Raw genomic sequence first — 14,055 nt, forward strand, 5'->3', positions numbered from 1 at the left:
TGCCATCAGCCAGCTCTTAGACCTTCAGATAATTCCTGGCCCAACTGAAGCTAATGACATTGTTGACAAAGTTGCAGTGGAATTTTGGTGGCCTCAGTTCTCATGCTTACACTAACAGGTTACTCTTCTGTGTTGCCTGAGGCATATCCTCAAATTCTGTGTTGTTCAGTATTTGCTGTGTTACTGCTAAATGGGCATAGAAGTGCTGTTAGGGTGAAAAGAAGACTTAGGGTTTTTTTTCTGTAATATAAGCAATAGTGAGCACCACAGACCTTGAGCTCAGCCGAGGAGGAACACTGCAATGAATTCTAGCCCAGATTCAGATGGGTGATATGCTGTCTTGGTCCCAGAGCCCATCAGTAGGACAGTGGTGACTTTCAGGTTGTTTGACTCCTTGCTCCTGTGTCTGTGCCTAAGACATCCTGGTAGCTTGACTTTAGCAAGCCTTATGTAGCCCTAGTATTGCTGATTCAGTAAGTTTGCTCCGTGAGTTAAATAGCCTGTTTCTTCCCATGTTCATTTATTTTAATTATTTTTTTATTTTCCAGTCTTTGCTTGCAGGATACTCTTAAGAAAGATTTTTACTTGGAAAGGTGCTGAATCAAGCACTGCCTTTCTAATAAGCAGTGAGTGCTCAGAATTTATACCTTACTGGAGTGACAAACATTTGCCCTCCAGTTATTGAACATTTCACCTCTACTCTGAAATACTGATTTATTATTTTTTTCGAGTACAGTGCTATTTAGATCCCATTCTCCTTTGGTTAGCTACTATTTAAAACTGTGCTTTTAATGAGACAGTTTTTGTTACCTGGAAGCCTGAGGTGCTAATGTTTTACCTCTGTTTTTCTCACAGAAGGGATTAATGTGCTTAGTTCAGTCTGTGGCATTCATTACACAGCCTGTGGCTGTGCTTCTTCCAACCTCTGCTGCCGCTCACTTGGGCAGGATTGCCTTATGGCCCCCTTCCTTCAGAGGGCTCTGCCAACAATCCTGGGAAAGTAGAGGGCGGAGCGTGGCACCTTGTCTCAGCACCCTTATGGATCAGCAGCAGCCTGCTAGTGGCCTTCTTGGTATCTGCATGCTGTCCTGTGCATGCTGCATCCTGACCTTATCTGCTACCGTGAGTGAGAGCTTCATGTGGAACTTCATGAGGAGCTGCCATCAGCCCTCACAGCATCCTACCTGTCACGTCCCAGTGTCAGGCATCTATCACAGGGAGAAACAGTGAGAAAGCTGCTCCTTATAGGGCATGACTTCTGTGACTGATAGACATAGGAGGCAGACCCAGGCTAGCTTTTCACGTCAGAAAGGCAGGCGTTAGAAGGCTCTGATATCAGTCTTAAGGTTGGTGAAGGGGAGCAGCAGAGATAAAAAGCAAATAGACAGAGAAGGGTGTGGTGGGAATGTCTGTGGGAAGGGGAAGGTGGCAGAGTTGCTTGCGAGAGGAAGAGAGCTATGAGAAGAGCAAAATAAGGAGGAAAAAAAAGGTAGCAAATTGATTGTAGTTAGCAATTATGTACAAAGCATACTCCTAAATAAATGTAAGTATTTATATATTGTTTACATGCTGTGTTTCTGGTTTTCCTATTCTGTTAACTTCCTGATGATTTCCAAGTGTTATACTCAACTTTTAAGTGTCCTCTTCAGAAAACAAACAAACAAATAAAAGAAGTAAAATTATGTACAATTAAGTCATGCCTTTAGAAGGCCATCTGTAGTCTCTTTTAAAAGTGAAGATATTTAGTTTTCATTCATTTGTAGAGGTCTTTATTATTTTTTTCTTTAACTTTTTTCTTTGATTTAGAAACAGGTCTGTTTAGTTATTATTTTTGGAACTATTTGAAACGTGATTTGGGCATTTGTCTTGCTGCTGGTTCTTTGAGTAGTTACAAAGAATGTAAAACCCACATTAAAAACTTGAACTAAAGAAATGTTGAAAAAGCAAACTACAAGGGTAAAAAGCTGAGCAGGTGAGCTGAGAAGCCAGGAAACTGGCTGGTTTGGCAAAGCATCTTGGAAGCTGGAAATTTCAGGAGATGTTAGGAAAACCTCTGGCATCTAGAAGTGCCGTCTGTATGGAATATCTCTGTGTCCTGTGCTCCCACCCTGTGCATGAGTAACCTCTCATGATGTCAGTGGGTGTTATCCCCATGTCTGGAGGGTAATAGATTGGGCCCGTGTAGCATAAGTCATGCCTCATTTTCTCTTGAGCTGGAAAGTCATCTGAATTTCCCTTAAACATTTCACAAGGGAGCCAAGAGGGAGGAAGAGAGGCTTAATATTCCTTTTTGGTTGCATCACTTGCATGTTTCGTAGTCAGGCGGCAGAGTCCAAACCCAGAGCATGGAATTGATTAAATGACAACAGACTTATTGCTTAGCTTCTCAAATATTTTGTCTGCTCACATAGTCAGTCAAGCTGCCGTCCTTCCCGCAACAAATGTTCTCATGGGAGAGCAAATGGCAAAGAACATGAACATCCTGAAGTACAGCGTCAGTGCTTTCGGCAGGGAGGTGCCAGCTGTCATTGGAAACCAGTTCTGAATTTGCTGTGAGGATTTTTTCTAAAGGAAAGTCATTCTTCAGAAAGGTTATGAAAGGAATGAAGCCCAGGGCAGCAATATAGCTATGTTTACTAATGATTTTTATGGTTTTATATTATAAAAAGGCTGGTTAAAAAAAAAAAAAAACTTTTATGAGTTATGAACATGGGAGCCATGCTGTAGGAAACTTCCAAGGAAATTCTGCAGCTTTCTAGTGGAAATCTAGCATAGAGCTATTTCAGATGTTTAAGAAGGACTGTTCTTGCTTCAAGTAAATGCTTAACTTTGCTTTAAAAAGGAAGAAAGGGAAGGCTGAGGAAGACTGAGAGAAATAACTAGTGCAAATGTTAACATTGCAGATCCACAGAAGATACACAGACAGGGAATAAATGCAGCAGCATGCAGGAGCTGCACCTCAGCCACGTGCAGGCAGAGGTGGTGAGTGTCAGCCCTGGCACCTGTGGGCTGACAGTGAAATGAGGGAGGGCTCAGGGTTGCCCATTGCTTTCCTTGTTGTGTTGAACAGCCTTCTTCCCCGTGTTGGCCTTGACTTTGTCCTTCTCATCCCACAGTTTTGGCTGTAATTTACCAGACCTGGCTCTAGATAAGAGTAATTCTCTTTGATTGAATAAAGCAGCTCCACAGCCCATCCATACTGAAGCCTGATTCAATACATCCTCTACTCGCTGCTGCTTTTCCAGCATTGCTGCAGCAGTTCAGATTTGATTTTTGGGTAGGGGTGATTTGCATGCAAAAAAAAAGTACTTCAAAGTATGTGAAGATAAGGGGCTTACGTAAAGCCCAAGCAGCCCATGGTCGGCAGGATAACTGCAGTAGCTTTTTCATCCTAGTCAGAAACCTCGGAGAAGTACCGGAATGAGAGAGCACTCCAACTGGAACCACACAAAACAAACCTTTAATGAAAGCAATTGGAATAGCACTAAATAAAGTGTTTTAATGGAGCTCCAAAGAGATGTGTAAAAGCTGCTGGTAAAGTCAATTGAAGGCCTGTCACGGTGCCTCCAAATTCCCTTCACAGCCCTCCTGCTGGCAGCAGTTCAAGTCTCTTTACAGTACGTTAGAAGTAAGCGTAACAGTATTATACCAGGCCCTTTGAAAAACTAATAAAATTTTTCTTCCTGCAAGAGAAGCCCACTGCTGCTAGGAGAGAAACTGTGTGCCCTTCAATTGCGGATCATTTGTTTCTGAAGCCTGGATGAAAGAGAGGTCTTTAACAATTTGCGACACCATTGTTCACAGTCCTATTCCCTATGTCGTCTCCTAGTAGTGAGAGACATGTTAAAATCTTCTCAAAACCAGGTCCAATATTTCCATGCCCTGAAAGTCCTTTTTCTGTCTGCCTGCACTGGGTAAGCTAGGCTGTAGCTTAGGCCCTGTAACACCATCTTGCTGGGTGGCTGCTCTCTTTTGCTTGTGCAATAGTCTGTAGCTCTGCAAAGGCATAGATTCATAGAATCCCCAAGGTTGGAAAAGACTTCTAAGATCATCCAGTCCAACTGTCCACCTATCACCAGTATTTCCCACTAAATCATGTCCCCTCAGTTCTTGAACAACTCCATGGATGGTGACTGTACCACCTCTCTGGGCAGCCCATTCCAGCACCTGACCACTCTCTTGGAGAAGAAATTTTTCCTAATATCCAACCTGAACCTGCAACTTTGAGGCCATTCCCTCTAGTCCTATTTCTAGTTACATGGGAGAAGAGGCCAACTCCCAGCTCACCACAACATCTCTTTGGGTTGTTGTAGAGAGCAAAATGCCCACAGGACTAAATGTATGAAGTGAAGCTCTGTTTTCCCTTCAAGGCACCAAGCCTGTCTCAGGGGAACTCTGTAGAAAACCAGCGCAGTGAAATGTGGGGAGCAGTGCCCACACCCTCTGGTGGTCTGGGCACCTACAGCACCCCTGTATCAGGATTCCTCTTAGTGAGTGAGCATGGTAAAAATGAGCACCTGATTGCTTCTACTGAAGGAACTGCTGCCTTCCTTGGCCACGTGCCATGGGTCTACATCCACAAGAAGCTTATCCCATTGGAATTTCACCATGGCCTACAAAATGACAGAGCAGCATTAAGCCTTCTTTCTCCTAGGCATCCCAGATCCATCTTCTGTAGTTGTAGAGGTGGTGACCCCAGAACAGGTCTGAATGCAAAAGCTTTTAACAGTGCACCTCTGTGCTGAGACTGAGTGTGTATAGCTACAGTGTATGTAGGGTATGAGAAGATTATTGGTGTGATCAGGAGAAGATTTGAACTGACAAAATGAGTTGACAGAGAGGACAGAAAGGGAAATTCTCAGAATACGTTAGGTAAAATATTCTGAAAAAGGATTTTCATATTTCATTTCCACTGTCACTTTCATTTCATCTGTTCTTTGAATTTCAGTTTGACTCTTACTATTTTAACTCATACATCATAATGCAATCCATTCTTATTTTTACCTGTCATAAAACTTTTATAATTTCCTTAAAAAAAAAAAAAAAGTAATTACTGAATTACTGCTTTCTGCTAAATGTTCTCATTTTTTTCAGAGCAGTATTTTTTTATAGGGAGCCATTCAGTTGGGAAGATTTTCGGTAGCCCTCACGACAGTCATTTGGAATGGATACTTCACCAAAGAGCAATAAAGCCTCATAAGAATTGTCCTGATCATCCTAGATGAAGTCCAGAAAAACCCCATATGCTGTCATTATTGTGTTTTGTATTTCTCATGTATTTTAGAAAGAAGTTATTAAAAGTATATTTCAGTGGATTCTTAGAGTCACTTTTAAAACCTTCCCTATAGATCTGTGCTCTGCTTAAGACCATAAGCATAGCTGCATAGCCTTTACAGGAAAGGCTATTAAATAAGATAGCTTTAAGCTTCAACAGAAAAGAAATTTCAAGATGCTACCCACTAGGCCAAGGTAAAAGCCATGACACTTAGATACGTTGTGAGATGCAGGACATGAGAAGTGGATGCTGGTCCATAATTATTCTGTCTAATATCTAACCTGGATCTGAAGCAAGGGATTACTGTATGCAGTTACAGCTAACGGCATGTCTTCTAATGGGGAAAAAGAGACAACATGGTGGCCAAAATGGATAAAAATTGTTAAATTGCCCAAAGCCCTATGTGACCACAGAACAACTTTCTCACAGGCACTGGATTAGCAAGGCTGTGCTGAGAAGAATGAAATAGTATCTACAGTAAATGTGTTCATCTCCTGTCTTGCTGTTTTAGTCCCGAATTTGTATGCACACGTAATTCTGTTTAGATGCAGACAGATGGAGAAAAGTTTTAGATGTCATTTTTGTTACATTTTGGACAATCAAAGCATCTCCCTGTTGCCTCTTCTGCTGCACCCAGCCTTGGATACTACAACTACAGCCTTGGATACTTGGATCACTAGTGACACATAAAGATATGCCGTGCAATTCTCTATCTTTGTTTTTACTATCTGCCATAACAAGTATCAGAGATTTGTGCAGATGACTTATCAACAGTTGTTGGAAAGAGAAAGAGGGAGAGTGAGTAGCCCCAAAGTATTAATAAAAACAAGCATCTTCTCTGGCAGGCTGGCTGGGTTGGAGCTGTGGATCTAATTTCCTCTTCCCTGGGTCCACAGCACATAAGCTGGTTAACGGAGCACACAGCATTACCATGGGCTCCAAAGGCCTCTAAGCTCTATGTCCACAGCAGCTCTTCTTGCTAGAAACAGAGAGTAAGAAAGGCGAGTAGAACATCTGTTGTTTGTCTATGTCATGCCTTGGATGGGGAGAGGGAGGGCCCTGCCCCCTGCCCTCCCTTTTGGAGCTAAGTATGATCATCCATTTGATCGAGCTGTGATGAACTGCAAAGGAGTGCGAGAGTAGTTTCAAGAAAGTTTTAAATGTATGTACTGGCTGTTTCTGCTCACTGCATACACTGGCTTATCTGGATGTATATTTCATTATGATCTTAAATTTAGTGAAAGGGCCTTAAAGCCTGTATGTGCTGAATAAACTGTCACATGGCAGTGATACAACAATTCAGAGAATGCCCCAGACAACTTCTGTCTGTGTTTATCTCCCCATTCAAGGGGGCAGCAGGACAGTATTGAGCTAAAAACTGATGAAGATCCTGGCAGAACAGATCTGGGCTGTGCTTTTGAGATTGCTCTTTGCCCTTTCACAGCCCCAATGCAGGAGTCTGCTATTACAGTGCCTAGTGTCTAGCAACAGCACATATGCTGCAGGTGATGCAAGCATTCCATTATCACTGTGTTCTGCTAACATATGCAAGGTGCCTCTCTACTTTCCACTGAAAAATTCTAGTGTTCTGGCAACCATTCTTTTGTGAGGAATGCTTTTGAGCTATCCAGAATAATTGGATGCAAGGATTACATGTTTCAGATGAACTTGGATTTGTTCCATTTGAACTATAAGTTCAGTAGATATTCAATGGTCCTATAAAATGAACTTAGTACCTTGCAGCTATTGTACAGGACAAGCTCCTACAGGATAAAATACAAGAGAAATGAGGAAAGATTAAGTGATTCATAGGCTCAGGTGATTAACAGAGTGAATTGTTACGGTTATAGGTTTATTTGTTGTTACTAAATAAAATGTTATTTGGAAAACTCTTTCTCAATTCCCCCCTTGACTGTCTGATTCTGGTAAAGTATGTGTGAGTTATTTTTCCTACTGTGATTCCTTTTGATTTTCCCAGCTTCCCTTTCCTTTGTGAAGGCTTGACAGACTAAAAGCTTATGTCCTTCCTGCTTGGCTCTTTTTATGCTCATTTCCCTCATACCATTACTTTGGTCATTCCTAAACAAATGCCACATCTCATGGAAACAAACTCAACTCTCATGTAATGGGTTTAACCATTAGCCTCTTGTCTTAATGTCTATCAGCAGAAGGAATTAAGAACTTTGGCCTCCACAAAGCATGGAAAAGAAGGTGAGGTAATTTTAAATGCTGTGAATGAATGAAAAGGGTCTTTTATTATCTCAGCTGAGGCTAAATCACAGTTGGATCCTTTTTGCTGCTTTAAAAAATATTTTCTCCCTAAGGAAAGGTATGTTTCTTCCTCCAGAAATGCTCTATACTTTTTTTTTTTCTTCCCTTCTCCCTTTCCATTTTCCTTCTTTCCTCCTTATTGTGGGCCACTGGATATGCATGAGCAGCCACATCAGTTCTCCTGGAATCCCACTAAGTCCCAGTTCAAGACTGAATACAATCACTCAGTTTGGCCCTCTAGCAGTACAAAACACTTCAAAAGAGTTTCAAAACTTAGTTATTAGTGTGGTGTATGAAAAAAATCTGTACATAGTAACTGCCTGGAGGTTAATAACATAATCATTAATGGTAAGACTCATGAGGAATAATATTTGTGTGAGCAACTTAAGATTTGCAATCCACACTGAGGTATACAGATGGAGAATAGAAATTTGCACTGTGGTGTATATACTTTCTTTTTTTTTTTTAACATATGATATATTTTTGGTAAATTGGTCAAGCTGATGGTCAAAGACTGGTGCCTTTTTGGATTATTAGTTAAGTCATGAATCCATCTTTCTGAGCCCAAGACTCTGTTCTCTTTTTCCTCTGCGTAGCTTCCTGCCCACTCTCTAGTCTTCACCTAACTTTTCTCCTTTTTATGTAGATTTAATCTGTGAGTACATTGCAGGTGCTCTGTGTTTTCACCCCGTCCTTAGTACAAGTACAAGAATTCAATCATCACCTCTCTTCAGGGAAACAGTGCTTTCAAGGTAGAAACATCTTTTGGTTCTCCAGGAGTCAAACAAATCTTGTAGAAGATAGGCTCTCACCATCCACTTCTGAAGAGATTTTCTATCTGTAAGCAGATTTAAAACAACAAACAACAGCAACAAGATATACTGGATTTTAATCAGAGGAGAAAAAAAGAAAACTAAAACATACGTGTGTGTATATTGAATCAGTAGTGCAGTGGAGTGAGTTGTCCTCCAAATAAACATCTTAAAGTCAAGTAAGGACAGAAAAGTCCAATACAGAGCTTGCTGTCACAACTGACAGAGGTCTGTGCATTGCATACTGAAGTGACTGCTGTATGTGCTGTCTGAGTAGTCATACTTGCATAATTGTACCACTAAGCCTTAGCTATATCATTGCGAGTGTAATCCTAGCTATAAAAAACCAGAATCCAACTTTAAGAATCAGGTTATGAGATTTCAGCATCACCCAGGCTCTTCTTTATTCTGTTAATGAGGCCACACTTCTAGATAGCAGCTCTTCCACATCCTAAAGCACTGTCGAGCCAATCTATGACATATGACCCCAATAGCCATCCTGTGCTTTCATCACTTATCCATGACCATTAGATATTAATTGACAACTCAGTAAAGTTTCTTTTTTTTCTGATGGACTGTTTCTTCTGGCTCTTGGCAGTAGTCCTTGATGCAAGTCAGACAAAAAGGCCCCTGTACTTTTTTGCCTGATACAGATCATCTAGAAATATTTAGATTTCTAGAGAAATGCCTCTCAGTGGTAGAGATATGATTTTGATGATTCAGCATTTTCCTCAGTCAGAAGCCATGTTTTACACACGTGACTATTGTTTCACATTGTTGTAGCGGAAACAGCTGATAAATTCTGCCAGGTGATACGCAATTAAAATCATTTTCTGACTTTTCATCAAGAAGTTAAAAAGAATGAGTGTAGGAAATGACAAGGTTATATGCTTAAAAAAATTCAATATAAAGCACGGGGGCAATGTATCATGTAACAATCCTACTTTACTGAAATGAACGCTGGTTGAAAATTGTGTGTGACAGCGGTGAGTACATGAATGTTATGTGAGGAACTAATACTTGGAAGTAGTATCTTATTTCATGCATTTCAACATATACTGCTTAAATATACAGATGGGAAACAGAGAAGTAGAGCTGAGCATTACAACACTTCACTTAAAGTAAGTCCTGAAGTGAGAAACTTTTTAATAAATAGCCTGAGTACTTTCATCTTCCACTACTCTTAAGAACATAGGCACTTTGCTGCTTTACTGTGTCTGTTTTTAGATTATTTTGATGTGTACTTTAGCACTTACATAACTCACATTTTTAGAATCCCATCTCATTGCTGTCTGCACTGAGAGCAACTCTTGGTTATTTTTCTGTACTAAAACTACTCTGTTAGAAATTACGTGACGTGGAAAGATGAGAAGCCCAAGTGTCCTCTGGTCTCTGTGTAATGTGTTTGGAGAGGAAAGAGGAAAACACATGTCTGGGAAGGTATAGAATGAGGAAATGAGCAAGACTAGAAAGCTAACAAACTGTTAAAAAAAAAGCCTCACCAATTTCAAAATGCATTAAAAATAAGTTCTCTTTAATGTAGCATGTAATCAGCTCTTGGGATTTTCTGTCACAGGATGTTACTGAGGCAAATAGTTAACAAGGTTCAAAAAAAAAAAAAAAAGAAGAAAAAAAAGGAAGAAGAAGGTGGTTTGTATAAATAGTAGTAGTAACACTTGAAGCTTTATTAGTTAGACCAAAGAATTATAAGGGTTGTGGCAAGTCTTTCTCTTCAGGGCATAAGCAGAGAAGAAAGGATTTTCTGCTTCATTTTCTAGCATATATTATAGAGTTAGCCAGAGGCACAGGAATTTGATGTAGACCAAAGACCCAGCCTTCTGAAGCACTGGCAGAGATCGATGTCAAAGCCAGGCTGCGAATTGGTTGGGCTAATTGCTTTGCTGAAGTATGTAATTCCCTGTTTTCCTCTTACAAGTGGTTTTGTTATAGATGATTATGGGGTGGATTGAAAGTGTATGGTCTGATAGTAGAACACCCAGAATTTCAGAGATTTTCTGTCATTCCATCTTCTTAAATAGAGTGTGGTGTTTAGTAGTTATCTTTTTGTTGATTGTTGGTGACAATCTCAATAGCTAGTAGGCAACAGATACTCAATAGCTAGTAGACAACAGAACTGGGTGAAAAACACTGAATCACAGAATTGTAGGGGTTGGCCAGGAATCACCAAGTCCAACCCCTCTGCAAAGCAGGCTCCCTAGAGCAGGCTGTGTAGGTAGGAGTCCAGGCAATGCTTTGAGCATGATGTGAACCTGTATTCTCTAAGGTCCTGCTTTGATGTTATTTTTGAGATTGCATAAAATTCCAAAGTCCTGATCAGATTCTAGCTGGAGTAAATTCACTCTTTTTCTCCTTGACTGCATGAAAATGAATTAGGCGACTTTCACTGACATGTAAAATATTCTGCATTTCTTGCCTTAGCATTAGTGATCTCTGAGGGCACCTGCCAGTTCTTAGCAGTGAAATATGCAAAACTGACACCCGATCTTCATGGGCTAGCCCAGATGCAGAAACCTAGACAGAAGAGCTGAATCAGACAGTGCTATAAAGGCATATGCATTTGTCTTGCCAAGAGGCCTAGCCAGAGTGCAGCCCTGACCTTAACAAAACGTGCTAGGTAAGCCAGTATCTCCACACTGTATCTCCAGTGTACAAACTGGTTTATAGTAGAAGGGTATCTCTATATCCCTGTCTACTTCGGGGCAGATTGGAATTAGGAGTAGCCACATTTAAGTCCAGGTTGCATTTTCAGATGGGTGAAAATAGTGTTGTCCATAGCTCATATTTATAGCACTTAGGAGGGAGACTTATAAAAAGTTTTTTGGCGGTAGTAAACTGGACTAGAAATAAAAGCAGTGGCTGGCTGGATCATGAGCAGTCTGAATTTTCCAAGGTGTTAGATTAGCCATTTCTTTACAGCTAGAGACCTTGAACTGGGAGGGACCAATGTTCTCTTAGTATATTGCTGTAAGTATAACGCATAGATTTATGAGGAGCTCGAAGTAGTCTCCAGAAAGAGCCACACATTCACAACCTGATGATGAAATTTAACACTTTTTGTAACAGAGTGTTTTGAACAGTCCAGCTCACTTCGGGTGCATTTAAATTACATTCTTTCATTTGAACCAAAGTAGAAGTACAAGACTAGCAAGTAGCGGAGATGAACTGTTTGGACAGTATATGTGATCTGGGATGCACATGAGCAAGGATGGACAGGTGTGTACATCAGTATGATTCCATGCCTGTATGGCAAGTTTTATCTTAACACAGCAGTCATAGCATTGTGGAATCACTAAGGTTAGAAAAGACCAGTAAGACCATATCATCTAACCATCAACCCGTTCTCACTATGCCCACTAACCATGTCTCTCAGTGCTACATCCATATGGCTCTTGAACACTTCCAGGGACGGTGACTCCTCTACCTTCCTAGGCAGCTCATTCCAATTCCTCACCACTCTATTGGAGAAGTTTTTTCTAATATCCAACCTTCCAACCTGAACCTTCCCTGGTGCAACTTCAGGCCATTAGCTCTTGTCCTATCACTAGAGGTAATCCTAGTCATATACCTAGTCATATTTGGCAGTACCATGCCAAATAAATGAAAACAACGTAGGTTAATTGTGAGCAGAAATGAACAGGAGAAACTTAGTGTTTTTCTGTAGGACAGTAACTCTGGATTTCACTGCCTCACCATCTTGCCTCCATCGCTTCTTCAAATCTAACTTGGAATAGTTGGGAAAGAGGGATGATCCATTCTCTGGTTACTTACTCAATTCACTATAAAATTAGACTTACGAAGAATCGGAGGACTAAACCTAAATATAAGCCATAATTAGGCTGGAGCACAGCATGGTTCTGTTTCTCTTTTTACTCAGAGGTGAGCTTGTGGGGTGCTTTGAGAAGTTCTGGGAAAATGTGCTTGTCTCTTCCAATGCAGTTGGCTTCTTCTAGAAGAGGAATTAATTGAATATTTCAAGAATCACTTAACTGGATACTTAAAGCTTCTTGTCAGGATCCTTAAGGTGGGAATTGTCAGCCATTCCTGATAACAGAGCCCTTCCGTGGTGGGTGAGGAAAGAGCTGTCAAGGTGCAGTTAAACTCACCTCTTCAAACTGCAAGTATAATCTGCTGCAAAGGTGGAAATGTAGACATAGATCATTCCTGTTCTTTCTTTCCACAGAGGTGCATGAGTGCTGTACAAAAAACAATGGATGTACTTATAACTGAATGATTTTATTATGTGCTTTCTCATCTAATGAGCTCATGCTACATACATTGTATATGTAACGCTGTGCAGACTTTTATATAATTATTTCTTAGAAACCCACATCTTTAGAGATCTGTTATTACTTTACTGTAATGCACTGCAATACATTCAAAACTGAAGTATGATTTGTATCATGAAGATAGAAATTTCGTCACTGTTCGCTTACAGCAACTATTCATTAAATAGCTAACTAATCCTCTGCAGACACATGCAAACTGAAATGAACCTCTCTGAAAATACATATCAAATTTGAAGCAAAATATACAGAGCCTTTATGTTGCATGAATGTTCAAAAATTACCTCATTTTTTTTCAGAGTTTCCCTAACCTTCCTTTTGGCTCATTATAGCTGCAGAATTGCTTGTCCTAGAACTTGAAATTTATTTAATCTGTTGGTTTTGGCAAAGACTGATGTCTTGACTGGTTGCAGAGGCCTTGTTGGCAGAATTAATTAGCACTAATAACATTAATAACATGGTTTCTGCATACCTCGAGGGCTTCACAGTGCTGATGAATTCCACATGGTCCTAGAAGAGGAATTAGCATTAGAACAAACACAAAGGGGATATACAGTCTCATGCTTGCTTACCATTGATGTTAAAAGCCAAAATCCTAACATTTCTCTAGAGCACAGATCATTAGAAGATTTATGCAGTCAAAATAGCTCCAGTACATTTAAAGTGGCTACGGAATGTAAGCTGGCTTTTTAACATCCTGGGCAGAATCGTTGCAGTTAGTGTTTCCAAGCTATACATACCACATTTGAAATATTTAACTATGATAAACAGAAGAACTGAGCATTGGGAGGACGGGAGCAGTGTTGAGGATACAGATACAGCCTTAATTGTGTCTCTTCCTGGCTTGTAACATCTCAGTTCATGAGTAAGTGTACAGAGGAATGATGATTTTAAGGCTGCTATTTTTTTCTGAATACTTTCCACAATATTTCTATTAGAACAGTAGAACAATATTTCTATTTTCTGACATTTTAGTAGCTTTTTCTATGTTTTTCCACATACAGGGGAAACAAGACAGGCTTGCTGTTAGAAATGCACTTAGTCGCCCTGTACAACTCGTGGCACACCTGTTTGCTTTCCTGTGCCTCTGTTTCCTTCTCTATCTTCATGATTTGTTTGTGAGGATTTATTCACCTGCGTTTAGATATTTCTTCAATATCTTGAACACCAGGGAGTACTGTAGGAGAGCAGCATAATGCAGATTTTCAAACATACTTCCCTTAGTACTTATGTGACAGTGTTTTTAACAACTGCAGTTGCTATGAAGACCTTAAAGAAGACTGATGAGAAGTGATGTGCAGCTCTATATGTTTGAAGCGTGACATGTGCAATTAGATGCTGCACTAACAAGTCAGATGTCTCAGTCTGGTGAAAGGTTGTTAGAGGGCTACCC

Source organism: Cyrtonyx montezumae, unplaced genomic scaffold, assembly GCF_038088225.1.
Source record: "Cyrtonyx montezumae isolate F1298 unplaced genomic scaffold, pur_monq_1.0 scaffold_8, whole genome shotgun sequence".
Lineage (NCBI taxonomy): Eukaryota > Metazoa > Chordata > Aves > Galliformes > Odontophoridae > Cyrtonyx > Cyrtonyx montezumae.